This window comes from Globicephala melas, chromosome X (genome assembly GCF_963455315.2).
Source record: "Globicephala melas chromosome X, mGloMel1.2, whole genome shotgun sequence".
Classification (NCBI taxonomy): Eukaryota; Metazoa; Chordata; class Mammalia; order Artiodactyla; family Delphinidae; genus Globicephala; species Globicephala melas.
The window spans coordinates 47,026,078-47,051,224 of NC_083335.1; the positions used below are offsets into that span (position 1 = coordinate 47,026,078).

Below are 25,147 nucleotides of genomic sequence, written 5' to 3' on the forward strand. Positions count from 1 at the left end.
GTATTCCACAGATGCAGGGTACATCAGGTTGATTGTGGAGCTTTAATCTGCTGCTTCTGAGGCTGCTGGGAGAGATTTCCCTTTCTCTTCTTTGTTCTCACAGCTCCCAGGGCTAAGCTTTGGATTTGGCCCTGCCACTGCGTGTAGATCGCTGGAGGGCGTCTGTTTTTTGCTCAGACAGGATGGGGTTAAAAGAGCCGCTGATTGGGGGCTCTGGCGCACTCAGGCCGGCGGGGACGGAGGGGCACAGAGTGCGGGGCGGGCCTGCGGTGGCAAAGGCCGGCGTGACTTTGCACCAGCCTGAGGCGCGCTGTGCGCTCTCCCGGGGAAGTTGTCCCTGGATCCCGGGAACCCGGCAGTGGCGGGCTGCACAGGCTCCGCGGAAGAGGGGTGTGGAGAGTGACCTGTGCTCGCACACAGGCCCCTCGGTGGCGGCAGCAGCAGCCTTAACGTCTCCCGCCCGCCTCTGGGGTCCGCGCTTTTAGCCGCGGCTTGCGCCCGTCTCTGGATTCCGCGCTTTCAGCCGCGGCTCGCGCCCGTCTCTGGATTCCGCGCTTTCAGCCGCGGCTCGCGCCCGTCTCTGGATTCCGCGCTTTCAGCCGCGGCTCGCGCCCGTCTCTGGGGTCCGTGCTTTCAGCCGCGGCTCGCGCCCGTCTCTGGGGTTCGCTCTTTTAGCCGCGGCTCGCGCCCGTCTCTGGAGTTCCTTTAAGCAGCGTTCTTAAACCCCTCTCCTCACGCCCCAGGAAACAGAGAGGGAAGGGAAAGTCTCCTGCCTCTTCTGCAGGTGCAGGCTTTTCCCCGGACTCCCTCCCGGCTAGCTGTGGTGCACTAACCCCTTCAGGCTATGTTCAAGCCGCCAACCCCAGTCCTCTCCCTGCGCTCCGGCCTCAGCTCGCAGCCCCGCCCGCCCCGGCGGGCGAGCAGACAAGCCTCTCGGGCTGGTGAGTGCCGGTCGGCACCGATCCTCTGTGCGGGAATCTCCCCGCTTTGCCCTCCGCACCCGTTGCTGTGCTCTCCTCCGCAGCCTCGAAGCTCCCCCCTCCGCCTCCCGCAGTCTCCGCCCGCGAAGGGGCTTCCTAGAGTGTGGAAACTTTTCCTCCTTCACAGCTCCCTCCCACTGGTGCAGGTGCCGTCCCTATTCTTTTGTCTCTGTTTTTTCTTTTGCCCTACCCAGGTACGTGGGGAGTTTCTTGCCTTTTGGGAGGTCTGAGGTCTTCTGCCAGCCTTCAGTAGGTGTTCTGTAGGAGTTGTTCCACGTGTAGATGTATTTCTGGTGTATCTGTGGGGAGGAAGGTGATCTCCGCATCTTACTCTTCCGCCATCTTCCCAAATTCTATTTTTAGTTTTTTGAGGAACCTCCATACTGTTTTCCATAGTGGTTGCACCAATTTACATTCCCACCAATAGTGTAGGAAGGTTCCCTTTTCTCCACATCCTGTCCATTATTTGTGGATTTTTATTTTCTGTTAACCACTTTACTTAGATTTCATGGTAACCATATGCAGTAGCTACTATTGCAATTTCCATTTTACAGATGGGGATACTGAGGATTGATGACGTTAAACAGAAAGTGGGGAGGGGGCAGGGATTGCGAGGAGTCGTCCAATATACCTGGTTCAATCTCTGTGAATTCTGATTTCTGTTCCTTGCCTCTTCTTTTACTTTTTTTAAAAATATCTTTATTGGAGCATAATTGCTTTACAATGTTGTGTTAGTTTCTGCTGTACAACAAAATGAATCAGCTAAATGTATACATATATCCCCATATCCCCTCCCTCTTGAGCCTCCCTCCCACCTCCCCTATCCCACCCCTCTATATCATCACAGTGCATCCTGCTGATCTCCCTGTGCTATGCAGCAGCTTGCCACTAGCCATCCATTTTACATTTGATAGTGTATATATGTCAACACTACTCTCTCACATTGTCCCAGCTTCCATGTTCTCCCCATGTCCTCAAGTCTGTTCTCTATGTGTGCCTCTTTATTGCTGCCCTGCCTCTAGGTTCATCAGTACCATTTTTTTAGATTCCATGTATGTGTGTTAGCATATGGTATTTTTCTCTTTCTGACTTACTTCACTCTGTTTGATAGACTCTAGATCCATCCACATCTCTGCATATGGCACAATTTTGTTCCTTCTTATGGATGAGTAATATTCTGTTGTATATATGTACCACATCTTCTTTATCTATTCCTCTGTTGATGGACATTTAGGCTGCTTCCATGTCCTGACTATTGTAAATAGTGCTGCAGTGAACATTGTGGTACATGACTCTTTTTGAATTATGGTTTTCTCAGAATATATGCCCAGTAGTGGGATTGCTGGGTCATACAGTAGTTCTGTTTATGGATTTTTTAATGATGGCCATTATGACTGGTGTGAGGTGGTACCTCATTGTAGTTTTGATTTGCATTTCTCTAATAATTAGCGATGTTGAACATCTTTTCATGTGCCTGTTGGCTATCCGTATGTCTTCTTTGGAGAAATGTCTATTTAGGTCTTCTGCCCATTTTTTGATTGGGTTGTTTTTTTTTTTTGCTGTTGAGTTGTATGAAATATTTATATATTTTGGAAATTAAGCCCTTGTTGGTCACATCATTTGCAAATATTTTCTCCTAGTCCATAGGTTGTCTTTTCCTTTTGTTATTGTAGGAGTGATAATCTTATATGTAGGAGTCAAACCATTAGGATCCTGGGGCATTTCAGGGATGATCTTAGCAACAAAAGTGAATAAACTACTCAGAAAACACAATCATGAGTTATTAGCATTTTTTTAAGCCGTTAAACTTTTCATTAGCACAACATAGTTAATATTCCAGGCATGTATTATTAATGTTATTTTGTCATTATGGAAACAGGAAAAAGAGTACTTGTCGTAATACCATGGATTTCAAAAATGTCATCAGAACAAGAATTTTGCATGCATGAATGAGATGTTCATTTTTTATTGCTTCTTATTTTCACTATATTAATATGCACACTTAGTCATATAAATTTAAGGTATGGACAAAGTTGGAATACTGTAGATACAATAAAGGTATAATGAACATATTTTATTAGTAAGTATTCATGAGCTATTTTTTCATAATTCAAATAATAAAACATTAGAACTGGATGAGACCTTAAAATGCATATCATTTTATCCCTTAATTTTAAGACTCAGGTAAAGTGATTTACCACAAATCAAAAGGCAAACTTGTAGCTGAACCTTAACTAGAACTGGGAACAAGACTCCTAACTCTTAATCCTGAGATCATTCTAATACACCGTACCTCTACTCAAATCACTAAAAACAAGACTTCAGTACCAGCTATAAAGTTTTATTAAATTCAGTGTAGTTTATCAGGCAAACTACTATAACATCAGCATGAAAACAAAACCAAAATTAATCTAAATTCCAATTTTATTTGAAGCAGTCAAAGAAACACATTACATAAGGGATGAAGAGCCTATTTTGTCTCTTTTTGACCACTGATATACTGAAGAAATCAGCTGATGGACAAGCACCCAAATACTGATAATCCAAAACAAATTTTCTTTGGTAACTTTCCACTCATATAAAGACCTTGAAGAAATAAAAACAACATTAACTTCCTTTTTTTTTTTTTTTTTCCCGATACGTGGGCCTCTCACTGTTGTGGCCTCTCCCGTTGCAGAGCACAGGCTCCGGACGCGCAGGCTCATTGGCCATGGCTCACGGGCCCAGCCACTCCACGGCATGTGAGATCTTCCCAGACCGGGGCATGAACCCGTGTCCCCTGCATCGGCAGGCGGACTCTCAACCACTGCGCCACCAGGGAAGCCCTAGCTTCCATTTTAATGATCAGGAACCACAAAACAAAATGATAGAATTTCTATAGAGAAATTATTATGATTATTATTATTTTTTTACTCTCCTTGTTTGCAAGGAATGTAAAGCAGCCTGTTGAGGAGCACATACAATAAAGTAATGAGAAAATATAAATAGGAACTATCAGGGCCAAAATAAAATCATGAACAGAAAGCCAAGATTGGGGAAAATCAGGCCAGGAGAATTTGCATAACTCCTGAAGTTTAGCTTCAAATTTAGGCCTGAGATTCCTGGAAATCAAAAGGAAAAAAGAAACATAGTCATTTTCATGATCCTCAAAAAAGTTTTTAAAGTACCAGTTGGATTCTAAACAAAATTCCACACACATGGAGGTTTCTGTTAGGAATACTGAGAGATACAGTGGATAACCATTTCCATCTACAGCAAAATTTGTAGTGAAATTCTTATTGTTTCTTGTGTTCTTTGAAAATTATCCTGATGTTAACACACATTTGACTTGGTGAAGGTTATTTCTGAAGGGCTAAGGTAGCAAAGGCCTTAGACATACCATCCTGATAGCCTAGCTTAATCCAAGAGCAGAATTTAAAATATCCAGAAAAGTGAGGGAACTGAATATAATTTGAATCATTCCCCATGAATATCATAAAATGTGGTTATGAGTGCTTTAATTAGAAAACCACAAATCTATTATATAAATAATAAATAATTATTATTGGTGTGGTTATAAAATGACAGTAATTTCAAATAACTACTAAAGGATAAATTATATAATAAAAAGGATTGAATAATCTCAGTTCAAGAGATCAGATTATTTTAATATAACATGAGTGTTGGTGGGGATTGGTGGTAACAGAATAAACACATATTAAGACATCCTATATAGAGGAGATCAATTCACACTTTTTTTTTTTTTTTGTGGTATGTGGGCCTCTCACTGTTGTGGCCTGTCCCATTGTGGAGCACAGCCTCTGGACGTGCAGGCTCAGCGGCCATGGCTCACAGGCCCAGCCACTCCGCGGCATGTGGGATACTCCCAGACCGGGGCACAAACCCGTGTCCCCTGCATCAGCAGGCGGACTCTTAACCACTGCACCACCAGGGAAGCCCCACACATATTTTTGATGTTTGTGGAGATATAGAGGTCAACTTTTAACATGTAAACATAAGCATTTGTAGCATAAATCCAGTAGTGGGCTGGAGCTATCTCTGCATTCAGTTGCATCATGTTGGTGACTTGAAATTGGCCATAGTGGGAGTATTTATGCCATCAAAATCAGCAATTGGCAAATACTACAAAAACACTACAAATCACAGCTTTTTGGGGAGACCAGTTTACTAGAACATCACATAATAATACTACCATATACAACTTCCATATCACTAGATTAAAAAGAGAAAGACAGAAAACAAGCACCAGGAAAACTGGAGAAATAAGGAAACAAATTTAAAAAGCAATGACCATATTAAATCTGGACATATCAAGCACTGAAAGTATCAAATACAATGCCAAAATTAAGACCAAATATATCACTTATCATGATAAGTGTGAATGGATGAAACCCTCTTAATACAAGACCAATATTTTAAGAAGAGATCAGAGAAAGGTTAAAAATAAAGTGAAGAGCAAAGCTATACCAGGCAAATGAAAATGAGAGAAAAGAAAGATTCACAACGTCAACACCAGGCAAAGTAGAATTAAAAGCAAAGAGGATAAAACTACATTGAGAAAACCGATTTTTATGGATAAAGCAATGCTTAAGTATTAAATAAGACAACATCAGAATATATATAATGCAAAAGTTGTTGACTATCAGGGAAAGTTGACAAAAGCACAACCATTAGGAGAGATTTTAGCATGTCTCTCATAATATTTGACAAATTAAATAGAAATAGAAGAAAGTAATAAGATTAATAATACTATCAATTTGACACACATTTATACTACAGAAAATACACTTCTTTTCTTTTTTTTTCAAGGGTCTACAGAACACTTACCAAATTCGGTCATAAAGGATCTTACTACTTTCCCCAAATTGGAAATTATATAAATCGTTCTTTGAAAAAAATGCATAAAACCAGATATTAATAGTAGAGTTATAAATTGAAAAAATAAAACCATTAAGCAACTAAAAATCACTCTCCTATAAATATTGGATCTATGAGAAAATCAAGCTTAGCTTAAATCACCATTCAGAAAATATTGCCAGTGAAAACAATACTATGAAAATTTCTGAAACCAAATCTGTATTCAGAGGAAACTTACTAGTTTTAAATGCATTTATTATTAAACAGGACAGAATGAAAATAACATTCATCTCAAGAGGCTGGAAAAAAGAGCAATATCCCTTATGCTCAAAAAGAACAGAAAGAAAAGGAAAACTGAGAAAAATTGGATAAATGAATTAAAAATAAAAGTCTATTGAATAAAAAATATACAGTTTTATTAATGAACAATTACAGAGCTATTTTCTTCAAAGAGAGCAATAAAATGGACAAACTTTTAGCAAGGCTAAACAAGAAAAAAAAAGAAAGCATAAATATGCAAGAGTAGAAAGTAAGTACGTGATATAACTACAGGTAGAAATACACTTTTAAAAAAAGTATTAAAAAATCTGAAAATCTCAACATATGCATGAATATTTAGGGCAATATTAATTATTAAAATCAACCCAAGTAGAGGTAGAAAACTTGATTAAAATTGAGACTTGTCACAGAAAACCCCTTGTAGAAAGCCACCTGCCAAGACAATTTCATAGTAAGTTATTTCAAACTTCCAAATAAAAGATCATAGAGAAAGAAAGGAAGCTTCCACAAATTATTCTACAAAGCTAGTATAAATCTGGTGCCAAAATTTGACAGCACAAAAATAGCAAATAACTGTCCAATACCAATTGTAACTATTGGTGCAAAAATCCTAAATGACAAAGCAAATTGAATCCAGTGATATATTCAAAGACTAATATTTGCTGATTAAGTAAATGTTATACCATTAATTCATAGATGGCTCAATTTAAGAAACTAATAATAATTCAAAATAAATCAAAGGAGAAAAATATTTCAACAGATGCTTAAATATCTTTTGGGGGGAGGAATTTGACAGACATTCCTAAAGAAAACCCCTGGTAAAACAGAAATAGAAAGAGAATTTCTTCACATGATAAAAAACTAATATAAGTCAAACTAGCATCATACATAATGAGGAAATACCAGAAGCATTCCTATTAAAATTTAAAACGAATAGGATTGTTCACCACTATCTCTATTATTTAACATAATATGGACATGTTTGTCAATGAGTTTCTAAAATATAAATATACAAATCAAATATAAATAAAAAACAGAAAAATTTTATTATTCATAAGTGGTGTAATTCTCTATATGCAAACTCCAGGAAAATGAAGTACAAAACTATGACATTAATATACTAAAATCAATATTTTTAAATATTTTAACAATAATCCATTTGACAATAAAATGAAGGAAAAAAATCACAATACTAACCAAAAAAAATCTCCCAATAATAAAGCTAACAAAAACATGTGCACCACCAAATTAAGACAACTACAAAACTCTACTAAAGGCATAAAAGAATACTTTAGTAAATGGAGGAACATATTATAGAAAGTATATCTTTATGGAGAGATCCATCTATTCATGCAACACACTCAATCAAAACCACTTCACTCTATTTATTATTTATTTAGTATCTATGTGTATGGGGAGAGAGATATAATGTGATCAGAGCATCTGAGAGTTCATCTGAAAGAATAAACATGAGAAGATATCCAATTAAATTCTGATAAAGAAGAATAAAAAAATGAGAGGAGATGATTTGTCTACCAGATATAAAAACATATTATAGAGCTGCAAAAATTGAAATGGGGTAATGCTAGTGCCAAAGCTGAAAGATGAATGGAACAAACACACACAGTATTTCAAATCAGTGGGGAAGGCATAATTATTCAATAAATAATTCTAAACACCTGAATAACCATTTGCACAAGAATAAATTCAAGATAAATTGAAGAATAAAATTTACCAAGTAATAGATCCTAAAGTATATGAAAAGATAATATATAACAAAAATGTTATTTCAGATTCAGTGGGGAAAGGATGTAATATTTGATAAATGGTTCTGGGACAACTGGCTATCTACATAGAAGAAAATAATGTTAAACTCCTTTCTCAAATCATATTAGAAAAACACCAGAAAAACAGATAGATGAGTTAAATACTAAGTATAAACAAAAATAAAAATTATGGAAGAAAAATAAAGAAACTATGTTTACAGCTTAGAAATCAAAAAGACATTGGCAAGGCAGGAGAACCCAAAGTTATATTTAAAAAAAGCAATGTATTTGACTATATAAAAATGAAAATATTTGGCTTGAGAAAAAATCCAATAAGGCAAAAGACAAATTATAGATTTGGGAAAATTCTGGTACTGATGATCACTAAGAATTAATATCTATCATATATATAAGAACTATTACAAAATGATAAGAAAAAGAAAATACCCCAATAGAAAAATGAAGGATATAAAAAAGCAAATCACAGAAAACTAAATCCTCCCCACAAAATGTAAATATGCTAAGCTCAGTGGCAGTCAGGGAAAATTTCTTTTTAATCAAAATAATGGGTTACCATATCCTATTAGTTCAAAATACATTTTTTCTCTCAGTTTTTCATTTCTAAAATTGGGATGTGCCTTAGAATTGATGACATTCTATAGTTGCTGTGGGCTAGGTAATAGTCATGCTATAGTTACCCCCACTGCGCTGGCACAAATATGGTTGTTGCTCCCGATACCATGGCTGGAAAACTATTACAATCCCTCAGTGTTTCACTCAAGCAAATAATTGGAGAAAAGAATATGAGTCCTGACTGGTTTTTGTTTTGGCTGTGCTGTGCAGCTTATGGGATCTTAGTTCCTGACCAGGGATCAAATCCGGACCCTTGGCAGTGAAAGCACAGAGTCCTAACCACTGGACCACCAGGAAATTCCCCTATTTTTTGAAAACCTTGTATTGACACTTTCTGGTATGATCAAGAAGACTCCAGCATCAAGAATTGCAGAATGGGTGTACATGGCTTCAAATAAAATCCCGGTGATGATAGTAAAGCCCTTTTTAAAGAAATGCCTCACCACCAATGTTCTGGATGACACAGAAAAAAATGTGTGCAAATCCATGGGTGATGACAACTCTGACTTGAGAGTGTGCAGAAGAATTGGACTCATGTGGGAAAGTTTTTTTTTTACGGATTACTGTAACCAATTTAGTTCTTTTATAGTTTTTTAAAACATATACACAAGAATAATATACGGTAAAATTTTATGTATAAATATGTCTCAAAGAACCCTTTCAATAAGAATGAAGACTCTAAATAATAAGAAAACATTGTGTTGTATTTAACTGGTAACACTTTTTCTTTCTTAGTGGGGCATAAAGTAATAATGCATCTTTCAATCAAATGCATTTTAAGACTTACTGAAATATATTAATTATTATGTCTCACATATCAGGAAAACAAGATCCTCCTTCCAAAAGGATGTGTATGTTACAATACCATTTTTGTAAAACAAATGATGACCCCAAACTCTTGTATATAATGACAGTTAATATTTATACTACACATACAATGTGCCAGAAATCTTATAAGGAATTTACATGTATGTATTTAGGTGGGTATTACTATGATGCCTGTTTTACCAATGAGGAAACTGAGGTATAGAGAGGTAAAGTCACTTGTCCAAGTTCACACAGCTAGTAAACGGCAGAAATGTGATTTCAACATGGACATTTTGGCTCTAGTGTTCATGGTCCCAACAATTCTCCTCCCTCTCCCCTTCCTCTCTCCTCTCTCCCTCTCCTTTCTTCTTTCTCTCTTACACACACACACACACACACACACACACACACACACACACACACACACTGTCCTTTTCTGTCTCTGTCTTATGGTGGTTGATTATATGAGCATGGAGAAAACTCTGGAAGGATACATGCTAAGTTATTAACATAGGCTATGGGGGAGAAGGTGATATAGGTGTATGTAAAGCAAAATGAGAAAGAAGAAAAAAGGAAAACTTCATTATAGCTACAGCTGTGTATGATATGGTTTTGTTTATAACATATAAACTTGAATATGTGTGTATACATATAAAACATAATAAATAAATGAAAGGTGATCTAAAGTTATTAAAAGATAGTCCATAAAATAGGTACAAAGGGTCAATGCATATATTTGAATTTGACTAGTCATCAAAAAATCAAATTAAAAAAACAATGGCATATGCTTTTTGCCCATAAAAATTAGCAAAGATGAAGAAGTTAAATATACACTGTTACTAGTAAAGCAGGGAAATAAGAGCCCTTTTATGCTGTGGGTGAATATTTGTTTGGCCCAACATATTTGGTGGAAAGTGATAATATAATATTAAAAATTTGATCCAGGAATTCTATTTCTAGGAATTCTTCTTAAGGTAATAATCAGAGATGATGACAAATATTAGTATTAAAGATGTTCAAAGCAGCTTTATCTATCATCTATCTATCTACCTATCTATCCATCCTTTCATTTATCAATATATTTATTTGTATTTTGGTACCAAGATGCATATCTAAGTGTTAACTACAATAGCAAAGAAGGAAAAGAAGGAAGAGGAAGGAAAGGAGGAGGAGGATGCAGCCTAAATGCCTAAAAATATGAATGGCTAAGTAGTGGTACATTTATTCAATAGAATGTTATACAATAATTAAAATTACATTCACGGGGGGTGAAGTCAAGATGGCATACTAGGAGGATGCAGAATTCACATCTCCTCACAACTAGGGCACCTACCAGGCACTGGTGGGGGACCATGGACACCTAAGGGGATGGGAGGAACCCCCAGTGGCCAGGTAGGATGTGGGGCATGGTGGGGGAGTGAAGGGGGAGGAGAAGTGGAGGTGGGATGGGACTGGCGGCCCTGAAGGGTGTCTGGGGGAGGGGAAGGGATCCCACACCCAAAGGGGAAATTGGGGAACCACTGGTAGGGCAGAGGATCAAAAGGGAGTGTGGCCAGGTTTCCTCTGCTCACTTGGGGCCCCAGGAACCTGCTGAGATCCTGGGCCTGATCTTCTGCCCACTGAGGCCCCCTCCAGCCACGTGGGTCCTGAGGGAGTGGGAGGGAGGGAAGGGGGAGCAAAGGGAAAGACCGGACCTCAAGGACTGGCATCCTTGAGGGGTGGCTGGGGAGGGGAGGAGTTCCTACACCCAGAGGGACCCACCTATGGTTAGGGGTCCAGCAGCGAAGGGGAGAGACCCTGGGAGAGACAGTCGGGGAGGGGAATGAGGGAGTGAAAGGGAACGGGGCCAGTGCTTTCCCTGTCCACTTAGGCACCGGGGAGCCTGTTCAGCTCCCGGGCCTAATCCTCTGCCCTTAGAGCCTCCCTCCTGCCATGCAGAACCCAAGCCCCACCCCTACACCCCCACTCAGGGCCCTAACCCTACACTCAGAGACCCCCCCCCCAATGAGCTGGGCCTAAACCCCACCCACACACCCTCACTCAGGGCCCTACCTCCAAACTCCAGAACTCCACACTCCAGAGGCTCTCCTTTTGACATGCTGCCTCTCCCCTTCTATGCAGGTCCTAAGCAAAAGCACCGCCCCATGGTTGAACGTTGCCCCACCTAGGCCCCACCCCAAACTAAAACATCACCCCCCACCTGCCTAGGTCCCACCCCACCCGAACCCCGCCCCTGCCTAAGTTCCACCCCTCGCCTAAACTCCACCCCCATAGGCAAAGCTTTTTTTTACTTTTCTTTTTTCCTCTTGTACTTATTTATTTTTTATTTCTTTAAAGAATCAATTTTATTTATTTATTTATTTTTCGTTGCATTGGGTCTTCATTGCTACATGCAGGCTTTCTCTAGTTGCAGTGAGCGGGGGCTACTCTTCATTGCGGTGCGTGGGCTTCTCACTGTGGTGGCTTATCCTGTTGTGGAGCATGGGCTCTAGGCACGTGAGCTTCAGAAGTTGTGGCACGTGGGCTCAGTAGTTGTGGCTCGTGGACTCTAGAGAGCAGGCTCAGTAGTGGTGGTGCACCGGATTAGTTGCTCCACGGCATGTGGGATCTTCCTGGACAAGAGTTCAAACCTGTGTCCCCTGCATTGGCAGGCAGATTCTTAATCACTGCACCACCAGGGAAGTCCCCTTTTTTCCTCCTTTAGATTGGGATTCTGTTTTACCTTGTTGATTCATTATTCTTGATTCTTTTATATTTTTATTTTTCCTAATAAATCTTTTATTTTTCTAATTTTATTTTATTCTTTGTACTTTGTTAGTGATCTCTCCTTTTGGCTTGTTACCCCCTCCTTTTTTTTTTTCTTTTTTCTGTTGTGGTTTTATTTTATCTTGTTGCAGTTGTTACAGTTATAGTTTTATTTTTCCTACTATATTTTTTGTCTTTCTAATTTTATTTTGTTTTTTATTCTTTGATATTGTACTGCTTCTTTTTTCTTTCTTTCTTCCTTTTTTTTTTTTTTACCGGGCCACAAAGCTTGCAGGATCTTGGTTCCCAGGCTGGAGATCAGGCCCGAGCTCCTCTGCTGGTGGCTCCGAGTCCAAACCGCTGGGCTAACAGAGAACCTCAGACCCCAGGGAATATCAATCAGAGTGAGGCCTCCTGGAGGTCCTCATCTCAGCACCAAGACCCAGCTCTATCCAACTGGTGCAAACTCCACTGCTGGATGTCTCAGGCCAAAAAACCAGTAAGAAAGGAATACAGCACCACCCATCAAAAAAAAAAAAAAAAAAAGAAAAGAAACGACAAAAAAAATATGTTACAGATGAAGGAGCAAGGTAAAAACCTACAAGACCAAGTAAATGAAGATGAAATAGGCAACCTACCTGAAAAAGAATTCAGAATAATGATAGTAAAGATGATTCAAAATCTCAGAAACAGAATGGAGAAAATAAAAGAAACATTTAACAAGGATTTGAAGAACTAAAGAGCAAATAAACAGTGATGAACAACAAAATTACTGAAATTAAAAATACTCTAGAAGGAATCAATAACAGAATAACTGAGGCAGAAGAATGCATAAGTGAGCTGGAAGATAAAATGGTGGAAATAACCAGGGAGCAAAATAAAGAAAAAAGAATGAAAAGAGTTGATGACAGTCTCAGAGACCTCTGGGACAATATTAGACACACCAACATTCAAATAATATGGGTCGCAGAAAAAGAAGAGAAAAAAAAAAGGGCTGAAAAAATATCTGAAGAGATTATAGTCGAAAACTTCCTAACATGGGAAAGGAAATAGTCAGTCAGGTCCAGGAAGCACACAGTCAGCTCTACCCACCACCAGTCCCTCCCATCAGGTAACTTGCACAAGCCTCTTAGATAGCCTCACCCACCAGAGGGCAGACAGCAGAAGCAAGAACTACAATCCTGTTGCCTGTGGGGGGGAAAAAAAAAAAAACACAGAAAGATAGACAACATGAAAAGGCAGAGCGCTAGGTACCAGATGAAGGAACAAGATAAAACCCCAGAAAAACAAGTAAATGAAGTGGAGATAGGCAACCTTCCAGAAAAAGAATTCAGAATAATCATAGTGAAGATGATCCAGGACTTCAGAAAAAGAATTGAGGCAGAGATCGAGAAGATGCAAGAAATGTTTAACAAAGACCTAGAAGAATTAAAGAACAAACAAACAGAGATGAACAATACAATAATTGAAATGAAAAATACACTAGAAGGAATCAATAGCAGAATAACTGAGGCAGAAGAACAGATAAGTGACCTGGAAAACAGAATGGTGGAATTCACTGCTGTGGAACAGAATAAAGAAAAAAGAATGAAAAGAAATGAAGACAGCCTAAGAGACCTCTGGGACAATATTAAACACAACAATATTCACAATATAGGGGTCCAGAAGGAGAAGAGAGAGAGAAAGGACCAGAGTAAATATTTGAAGAGATTATAGTCAGAAACGTCCCTAACATGGGAAAGGAAATAGCCACCCAAGTCCAGGAAGTGCAGCAAGTCCCATACAGGATAAACCCAAGAAGAAACACGCTGAGACACATAGTAATCAAATTGGCAAAAATTAAAGACAAACAAAAATTATTGAAAACAGCAAGGGAAAAACAACAAATAACATACAAGGGAACTCCCATAAGGTTAACAGCTGATTTCTCAGCAGAAACTCTACAAGCCAGAAGGGAGTGGCATGATATACTTAAAGAGATGAAAGGGAAGAACCTACAATCAAGATTACTCTACCCGGCAAGGATCTCATTCAGATTTGATGGAGAAATCAGAAGCTTTACAGACAAACAAAAGCTAAGAGAATTCAGCACCACCAAACCAGCTGTACAACAAATGCTAAGGGAACTTCTCTAAGTGGGAAACACAAGAGAAGAAAAGGACCTACAAAAATAAACCCAAAACAATTAAGAAAATGGTCATAGGACATACATATCGATAATTACCTTAAACGTGAATGGATTAAATGTTCCAACCAAAAGACACAGGCTTGCTGAATGGATACAAAAACAAGATCCATATATATGCTGTCTACAAGAGACCCACTTCAGACCTAGGGACACATACAGACTAAAAGTGAGGGGATGGAAAAAGGTATTTCATGCAAATGGAAATCAAAACAAAGCTGGAGTAGCAATACTCATATCAGATAAAATAAACTTTAAAATAAAGAATGTTACAAGAGACAAGGAAGGATACTACATAATGATCAAGGGATCAATCCAAGAAGAAGACATAACGATTATAAATATATATGCACCCAACATAGGAGCACCTCGGTACATAAGGCAAATGCTAAGAGCCATAAAAGGGGAAATCGACAGTAACACAATCATAGTAAGGGACTTTAACAGCCCACTTTCACCAATGGACAGATCGTCCAAAATGAAAATAAATAAGGAAGCCCAAGTTTTAAATGACACACTAAACAAGTTGGACTTAATTGATATTTGTAGGGCATTCCATCCCAAAACAACAGAATACACTTTCTTCTCAGGAGCTCATGGAACATTCTACAGGGTAGGCCATATCAAGCCTTGGTAAATTTAAGAAAATTGAAATTGTATCAAGTATCTTTTCCAACCACACGCTATGAGACTAGATATCAGTTACAGGAAAAAATGTAAAAAATACAAACACATGGAGGCTAAACAATACATTACTAAACAACAAAGAGGTCACAAGGAAATCAAAGAGGAAATAAAAAAAATGCCTAGAAACAAATGACAATGAAAACACAAAGACCCAAAACCTATGTGGTGCAGCCAAAGCAGTTCCAAGAGGGAAGCTTATAGCAATACAGTCTTACCTCAAGAAACAAGAAAAATCTCAAATAAACGACCTAACCTTACACCTAAAGCAATTAGAGAAAGAAGAACAAAAAATCCCCAAAGTTAGCAGAAGGAAAGAAATCATAAAGATCAGATCAGAAATAAATGAAAACGAAATGAAGGAAGCAATAGCAAAGATCAATGAAACTAAAAGCTGGTTCTCTGAGAAGATAAACAAAATTGATAAACCGTTAGCCAGACTAATCAAGAGAAAAAGGGAGAAGACTCAAATCAACAGAATTAGAAATGAAAAAGGAGAAGTAACAACTGACACTGCAGAAATACAAAGGATCATCAGAGATTACTACAGGCGACTATATGCCAATAAAATGGACAACCTGGAGGAAATGGAAAAATTGTTAGAAAAGCACAACCTTCCGAGACTGAACCATGAAAAAATAGAAAATATAAACAAACCAATCACAAGCCATGAAATTGAGACTGTGATTCAAAATCTTCCAACAAACAAAAACCCAGGACCAGATGGATTCACAGGCGAATTCTATCAAACATTTTGAGAGGAGCTAACACCTATCCTTCTCAAACTCTTCCAAAATATAGCAGGGGAAGGAGCACTCCCAAACGCATCCTACGAGGCCACCATCACCCTGATACCAAAAGCAGACAAAGATGTCACAAACAAAGAAAACTACAGGCCAGTAACTCTGATGAACATAGATGCAAAAATCCTCAACAAAATACAAGCAAACAGAATCCAACATCACATTAAAAGGATCAAACACCATGATCAAGTGGGGTTTATCCCAGGGATGCAAGGATTCTTCAATATATGCAAATCAATCAATGTGATACACCATATTAACAAATTGAAGAAGAAAAACCATATGATCATCTCAATAGATTCAGAAAAAACTTTTGGCAAAATTCAACACCCATGTATGATAAAAACTCTCCAGAAAGTAGACATAGAGAGAATCTACCTCAACATAATAAAGGCCATATATGACAAACCCACAGCCAACATTGTTCTCAATGGTGAAAAACTGAAACCATTTCCCCTAAGATCAGGAACAAGACAAGGTTGGTCACTCTCACCATTATTATTCAACATAGTTTTGAACGTTTTAGCCACAGCAGTCAGAGAAGAAAAAGATATAAAAAGAATCCAATTGATAAAAGAAATAAAACTGTCACTGTTTGCAGATGACATGATACTTTACATTAAAGAAACCTAAAGATGCTACAGAGAACTACTAGAGCTAATCAGTGAATTCGGTTGAGTAGCATGATATAAAATTAATGCACAGAAATTTCTTTTATTCCTATACACTAATGAAGAAAAATCTGAAAGAGAAATTAAGGAAACCCTCCCATTTACCACTGCAACAAAAATAATAAAATACCTAGGAATAAACCTACCTAAGGAGACAAAAGACCTGTATGCAGAAAACTATAAGACACTGATGAAAGAATTAAAGATGATACAAACAGATGGAGAGATATACCATGTTCTTGGATTGGAAGTATCAACATCGTGAAAATGACTCTACTACGCAAAGCAATCTACAGATGCAATGCAGTCCCTATTAAACTACCAATGGCATTTTTCACAGAACGAGAACAAAAAATTGCACAGTTTGTAGGGATACCCAGAAGACCCTGAATAACCAAAACAATCTTAAGAAAGAAAAACGGAGTGGGAAGAAACAGGCTCCCTGACTTCAGACTATATTACAAAGCTATAGTACTCAAGACAGTATGGTACTGGCACAAACACAGAAATATTGATCAATGGAGTGGGATAGAAATCCCAGAGATAAACCCACACACATCTTGTCCCCTTATCTTTGATGAAGGAGGCAAGAGTATGCAATGGAGAAAAGACAGCCTCTTCAATAAGTTGTGCTGGGAAAACTGGACAGCTACATGTAAGAGAATGAAACTAGAACACTTCCTAACACCATACACAAAAGTAAACTCAAAATCGATTAAAGACCTAAATGTAAGGCCAGACACTACAAAACTCTTAAAGGAAAACAGGTAGAACACTCTATGACATAAATCACAGCAAGATCCTTTTTGACCCACTCCTAGAGAAATGGAAATGAAATGAAAAACAAAAATAACCAAATGGTACCTAATGAAACTTAAAAGCTTTTTCACAGCAAAGGAAACCATAAAAAAGATGAAGAGACTGTCCTCAAAATGGGAGAAAATATTTGCACATGAAGCAACTGACAGAGGATTAATCTCCAAAATATACAAGCAGCTCATGCAGCTCAATATCTGAAAAACAAACAACCCAATCCAAAGATGGGCAGAAGACCTAAATAGATATTTCTTCAAAGATGAATTACAGATTTCCAACAAACACATGATAAGCTTCTCAACATCACTAATTAGAGAAATGCAAATCAAAACTACAATTAGGTATTACCTCACACCGGTCAGAATGGCCATCATCAAAAGATCTGCAAGCAATAAATGCTGGAGAGGGTGTGGAGGAAAGGGAACCCTCTTGCACTGTTGTTGGGAATGTAAATTGATGCAGCCACTCTGGAGAACAGTATGGAGGTTCCTTAGAAAACTAAAAATAGAACTACCATATGACCCAGCAATCCCCCTACTGGGCATCTACCCTGAGAAAACCATAATTCAAAAAGAGTCATGTACCACAATGTTCATTGCAGCACTATTTACAATAGCCAGGACATGAAATCAACCTAAGTGGCCCTTGACAGATGAGTGGATAAAGAAGATGTGGCACATATATACAATGGAATATTACTCAGCCATAAAAAGAAATGAAATTGAGTTATTTGTAGTGAGGTGGATGGACCTAGAGTCTGTCATACAGAGTGAAGTAAGTCAGAAAGAGAAATACAAATACCGTATGCTAACAGATATATATGGAATTTAAGGAAAAAAAGTGTCATGAAGGACCTAGGGGTAAGACAGGAATAAAGATGTAGACCTACTAGACAATGGACTTGAGGACACGGGGAAGGAGAAGGGTAAGCTGTGACAAAGTGAGAGAGTGGCATGGGCATATATACACTACCAAATGTAAAATAGATAGTGGGAAGCAGCTGCATAGCACGGGGAGATCAGCTCAGTCCTTTGTGAACACCTAGAGGGGTGGGATAGGGAGGGTGGGAGGGAGATGCAAGAGGAATGTGATATGGGGATATATGTATACATATAGCTGATTCACTTTGTTATACAGCAGAAACTAACACAACACTGTAAAGCATTTATACTCCAATAAAGGTGTTAAGATAAATTACATCCACAGATCATATTTTATGACAGAAAAGCTTCCTACTACATTGCAAGTTAAAAATAATACTTATATCGTCTCATGATTTAAAATTTGTACAATAGTTTTAAGAATTCATGGAAAATTGAAAATAAATTACAGTGGTTATTTTGAGTATAGGAGCTACTTACTATTGTAATTTTTAAAAAATCCTTGATAGTATTTCAAAACATTCTATAATTTTATATTAGCTATTTATAGTTATATTAGTATGATTATATTTTTATTTCTATGTTTTTTATGCTTTATAATTAGGATGCAATATTATATTATTAAAATGAAAAAAACAGAAACAAAATCATACTAGATTATGTTTTATCACTGAAAAAAAAAGCATTCTAGTAAAATAGAATGTGGTTGAGCAACGCCAGTCTTCCTTTGCTAAACTCTCTTTCACAGTTTAATGTCACAATTAACAGTCATAAGAGCCAAGAATTATAGAGCATTACCATGTGTGTGGCATGAATTTAAGTGTTTTATATGTATTAACTCCTTTAAACCTCACAAAAACGTTTGCTCAGAAACTGAGGCACAGAGAGTTTAAGTAACTTGCCCAAGGTTACACAGCTAAATAAAAGTATTAATAGATTCTGGATATGAATCCTCGCAGTTTGTTTACAGAACCTGGGCTTTTAATCCCCATACTTATGCCCTTATTGCAAAAGAAAAAAACAATGGACAAAAAAATATCAAGACCATTGATGTAACTATATAACTGGAGACGGGTCTGAGATGCAGGGGCATTCTGGTTGGATAAATATGCAGTTAAGTAAGAGTATCTGAAATATTGTCTGTGGCAGCTTGGGGCAGAATGTGAAGTAATGAGTAACAATCTTAGCTTTTCTTTACATTTCAGTTGATAGCTAATAATTATGGATAGCTAATTCAAATGTGTTATCACAATAACCCTTCCTTCCTTCCTCCCTTCCTTCCTTCCTTCCTCCCTCCCTCCCTCCCTCCCTTCCTTCCTTCCTCCCTCCCTCCCTCCCTCCCTCCCTCTCTTCCTTCCTTCCTTCCTTCCTTCCTTCCTTACTCAGAAAGGATTCTCATGTTTTTTTCCAGACAATTTTTTTAAGGCCTCTACTAGCCCACAGGCTCAATAGCTGATTCTTTATAAAATATCCCCTATGTAGGTTTTTGCTTCAGGCAATCTCACCAAACTTTACCTTCTCAACCTACTCCCTCCATCTTGTGCCTCCTATATGGAACTCAGATCTGATTCTTGCCAATGACCAATGTCTATCCCCCACCTTGGTGCCAACCAGGATCTGATGGTCCCTTGCTTTACTATGCTGTCTTGCCTTGGACAGAGGTTTGGTTCCCTTTGCTCCCACAACTGCACCAGTGGGATCACACTCTACTGAAGCTTAGGGCAGAGTGTCCACCCTCCTCTCACTAAAAACCAAAGCAAACAGATAAGCAAAATGTTACCCCAAACCAAAACAATTTCTTTTTGCTGAAAGTAGTTTGGTCAATATGATGACTTGGTTGAAAATAAATAATATAACTGTATTGGTCTGCTCGGGCCAGGTACGTTCAAGCCTCATAAAATGGCTGCTCTCTTGCTCTCTGTGCATCCCTTACTCTACCTGGCCCCACCTCATCCTTCTGAGCATGATTGCCTCCCCCTCCTAAGCTGAAAGTTTTAATCAGTAACTACCTGTGTGATTGGCCCAACCCCCAGCTAACAATTTTTCTAGCCCTGGACCAGAAAGGCTCCAGTATATTCTGTCATCAACAGGAAAACAGCAGCCCTTGCCCCAGTCGCCCTGGCAAGGAGGGAGCTCTTCTGAAGTCATTGCCCCTATAACTGATAGCTTCCTCCTCCCCGCCCCTGTGTAGCAAAGATTGCTCCTGTGTCCTGCCTGCCCTTGGCCGTACACCCATACAGGGTGGGGTGTGGGGTGTGGCTCCAGGACCTTTGCCTCTGACTTGTAAGATACCCTGTCCAACAAATCACTGATGTCTCTGTCACTGGCTCCGGGTTCTTCCTTCGGTCTCACAACTGGGCAGTTGCAAGGATTGCAGGACTGCGGGGTACAGCGCAACAGGCCACCATAACAAAATCCCACAGACCGGGTGTCTTAAACGAAAGAAATGTATTTCTTACTGTTCTGGAGGCTAGAAGTCCAAGATCAAGGTGTCAGCAGGTTTGGTTTCTCCTGAGACCTCTCTCCTGGGCTTGTGGATGGCCATCTTCTCATGTCCTCACATGGCCTTTTCTTTGTGCATCCATATTCCTGGTGTTTCTTCCTTTTCTTTGAAGGATACCAGTCAGACTGGATGAGGCCCTAGGACCTCATTTACCTCCTTAAAGGCCTTATCTCCAAATATAGTCACAGTGGGAGTTAGTGCTTCAAACCATGAATTTGGGGGAGACACAAATCAATCCATAACAATCACCCCATTACTTTTTTGAGCATTAGCCATTTGCGTGACATTTTCTCTTTCATTTTATATAAAATGGGATTTTACCATGTTTGCTGTATAGTGACTTGTTATGTGGTATTTAAGTAATCGTCAACAATTTAGACTATTACTACTGCTACTAGAAATAATAATAGTAACAGTAACACCAATATCAATACCATTAGTAACTAACTCCTAGGGTTAATGTGAAGATTTAATAAAATATAGATTGCAGAAATAGATTCACCGCAATTCCTGCCCCCCCCATTAAGTGGTTAATGAATGCTAGTATAATTTAAAAAATTTTTTTCTATCTCAGACCTATGTTTCCAGCATTTCCCCTCATTTTTCTCCCACTGCTCCCACAGCCTTCACAATAAGATACAAACCATTGAGCATATCTTACAAGGAAGTTTCTGATTTTGTGCCTGCCAAATATATCTTCTTTCAAGGACACTTTCCTGACTCCTCTAAGGCGAAGTTAGGTTGCCCTTTTCTGAGCTTTCATAGCATCTTTGATTTCCCCATTAAAGTGTTCATCACAGCTCATTCTTAATGCTTGTGTGTCTTCTCTGCTATATCAGAAGCTTTCTGATTATGCAGCTCGTTCATTATATCCTCAGCATCTAGTACTGTACCTGGCATAGTGTTGACACTTCCTCTGCTTGGCTTCTAATATGGGCATGTCTTCTCTTCCTTTACAGTGGGCTTACTAACTGCTCCCCCTATCTCCCAGGATTGTTGACAGGACCAGATGAGACAATGCATGTGAAGTAAGTAATGTATTTAAAGTACTTCACAAATTAAAAGCATCTGAATAATTTGTATATAACCTTGCACAAGGTTAATAAATCTTAATAGTTCAGAAAATTGTAATTGAGTTTTAATTGGCGAATGTTAATGTGTGTTCTCCACCAATATTTAGTAATTATATTTTTAAAAAGGTAGGAGACATTTCTAGCAGTCGAGATCTTCATGGTATATTTCAACACATGATAAATTCATGAACATTTCTTATATCCTAGAACAGTTGTGTATCTTAAAAACTCATCGTCATAAGCATTCTCTGGATTTTTGCAGAATTAATCCTGAATAATTAATGAATATAAAAGAGTTGGACAAGTACTGTAGCATGCTAATCATTTGTTTCAATGTCAATTAGAGAAAAATATTCCTTTTGGCCTGCTAACTTGGAATATGTACTGTAAAATTAACTTTTAATTTACAAATATGAAATGTCTCAAATTGTTAATGAATATATTGAGAATAGAGATCTGTCATTGGAAAGTTATAGTTTGTATAAAAAAATAGAAGCACTGGGATTTAACAGAATTGTTAACTGTATTGAGAAGTCCTTACAAATATGTGTAGTTTATAGATCAATATTTACATAATGTTTACATATTTCCTCAAAAATCGTATGATATCTTAAGCACTAGTGACTTAGGAATTATATCAAATGCAAGTCTTAAATAATTTTAAGCAGAATGAATATAAACTGAATACATACAGAATTGAAGGGGCATTTACTTTACTGGTCTCTCAAATGCATATGTCTTGATTATTCTGCTTCTAAGGATCTTGCTCGGTTTCATCTCAGTCATGATTTATTGGCACTTGTTCAAAGTTTCAGCCATAAAGTAAAGGTGAAAGTCGATGTAACACTAAATGAAAATTCTTAAAATATGTAGACTGCTTCCGTGAATTTAGCTAAGAAAAGCAACTTCTAGGTTAAAGGATGAGAAAAATAATTTAACTATTTATTTGGCCTTGAGTTAGGATTTAACTTTACTCGTAAGGAGGGAAAAAATCTTTTTGTTAGAAGGTGAAATTCCCTTATTAAATAGTTGAAAGATTGTTCATTTAGACTTGGGGAGTATTTTCTAGGCATCGAGTTCATCATTGGGGAATGCCTCTGTATGTAGTTACAGAATCTTTTTTTTTTTTTTTTTGCGGTACGCGGGCCTCTCACTGTTGTGGCCTCTCCCGTTGCGGAGCACAGACTCCGGACGCGCAGGCTCAGCGGCCATGGCTCACGGGCCCAGCCGCTCCACGGCATGTGGGATCTTCCCGGACCGGGGCACGAACCCGTATCCCCTGCATCGGCAGGTGGACTCTCAATCACTGCACCACCAGGGAAGCCCAGAATCTTTTGATTGACAAACCTGAACTGAAAGTTCATGAATTTGTCCTTATTCATTGTTTATCTGCACACATGGCCTAGAGTTTTAAGGATTGGTCTTTTTCCTAGGATGAAACTAGTAATGATTCTACAATGATGAGAAAAATGTAAATTGTGAACTTAGTGGAAAAAGCACTGGATTGTAAGTCAGATGACTGAATTTAAGACTTATTTGCCACTGATTCACTCTGTGAACTTAGTAAGACCTATATTCTAAATGAGTCTTGAGTTTGTTTTTTAATCTGTAAAGTGGTGATAATGCTTACCTCACAGGGCTGTTGAGAGGATTAAATAAGATGTTGGGTGTGTAAGTACTTTATAAACCATGGGATATTATACAAATACAAATAATTTTTAATAGAAGATTAACAATTTTGTTTCACTAACAAATAAATTAAAATCTTGGTTCAATTTGTTCTTGGATAAATAGATCTTGCTTTGCATTTTAGCCTATTCATTTCTAAAGGCACTGAACTAATTTTAATGGACTAATTATTTTCATAAAAACTCCAGTGTCTTAGGTAAAATATGCTATTTATGATTATGCAAAAACTATGAGTTAATACTCAATGAATTTCAGATGACCTCTATTTTAATATGCTAAAAGAAGAATAGCATGATATTGTGATTTTAAGTTTAGTGTTTTTTCATATTTACAATGCATTTCTATTCTTCCTTTTGGTTAATCTTGGGTAATTTAGACAAGTTTTAAGTGTATATTAGGAAGTATGTTAATACCTAAATTGTGTTTTTAGTAAATGTGAACTTAGTTTTCCTCTGTAAGATCTAAAATATCACTTTCACCATAATCCTGCCCTCAAAGCTGTGGTGTCCAATGTTATTGATTTGGCCTTTCAGGAATCAAATCCATTGTCCTGGCTAGTTAAGCACTAAGCCATAAATGGAGCTGTTGTTAAAAAGTTATGAAGTCACAAACTTGGCCCAAGGTTATCCACTTATCCGTAGCCGGAGTCAGGAATCTGCCTTCATTTTCACAGACACACGTTGGAGTTCTAAGGCATCAGGGTATGAGAGACAAGGCTGTTGACTAAATGCTGTCTCTACAGTCTGAATCAACTAGCTGCCCTCACAGCTTCCCCTCACGAGGCTGGACCTTGGCCACTACAGGGCAGCTCAGGACCAGTTGGAGGTGGTTGGGAAACCAGCTAGGAGTGATTTTCCTTTGGTGGTTATTTCTTCAAGGCAAGGATGCAACTTATTGGTCAACCAATTGAAGTTACCCCTTGAAGAAAGAACAATTGTCATCAAGCAAAATGGGCTCTTCAGTTTCATAACGTTAATGGGACAATCCATCAAAAGTCTCACACCTTTTTCCCCCAAAAGTCTGCGACAGAGCAGTCTTCCATATGGTTACTAATCTCTCAAAACAAAAACTGTGCGACTACATTTCCTTCATCTTATTGCACTGTGAAGTTCCTAAAAGCAAGTATCACAGTTGTTAAACACAAATGCATAATTTCATACAATAAAAATGTAATAGCTATTCCCCATAAGGGCAGGTTAGGTAGTGGGTTATTTGAATCAAACTCTCTGGCTGAAAACAACTCTGAATAAATCACCTTAAAAGCACTGAGGAGTTGTGGGAGTTCCCTGTTGGCCTAGTGGTTAGGATTTCAGGTTTTCACTGCCATGGCCTGGGTTCAATCCCTGGTTGGGGAACTGAGATCCCTCAAGCCGCTTGGTGTGGCCCAAAATAAATAAATAAATAAATTTTAAATAAATAAATCAATCTGCACTACAAAACTAACCCTAAAAAAAAAAAACACTGAGGAGTTGTAAAGATTATGCAGCCCTAGCAGACCCATTTTGAGGAGAAGCTTGACCAAAGAGGCCAGAGGACTATTTGAGTGCCGAAGTTGCTTTTGCCTTGAAGACATTGGAGGGGTAAGGGTGAGGATTAAGATGAACCACAACTAATTGGTCACTTTCTGATCCTACCAACCCCACAGACCCAGAGAGAAGGCTTCTCTGGACCTAAGCAGAGCAGGAAAAGGGAAAGGAAGGGGGGTAAAATAAACCTGAGATCACTTGCCCTCATACAGATTTGTACCCTAGGATCATATAGCATAGATGGTCAGT

General features: G+C 38.3%; 1 long non-coding RNA gene across 1 annotated transcript in view; it reads left to right on the forward strand.

The window, feature by feature from the left end:
* LOC115843966 (uncharacterized) overlaps positions 1–25,147 on the forward strand; it is an 890,247-nt gene that overhangs the window by 147,031 nt on the left and 718,069 nt on the right. The window contains exon 3 of the long non-coding RNA XR_009560713.1: positions 21,570–21,638. This is a non-coding gene — a long non-coding RNA (uncharacterized lncRNA). The remainder of the gene's footprint in view (positions 1–21,569; positions 21,639–25,147) is intronic.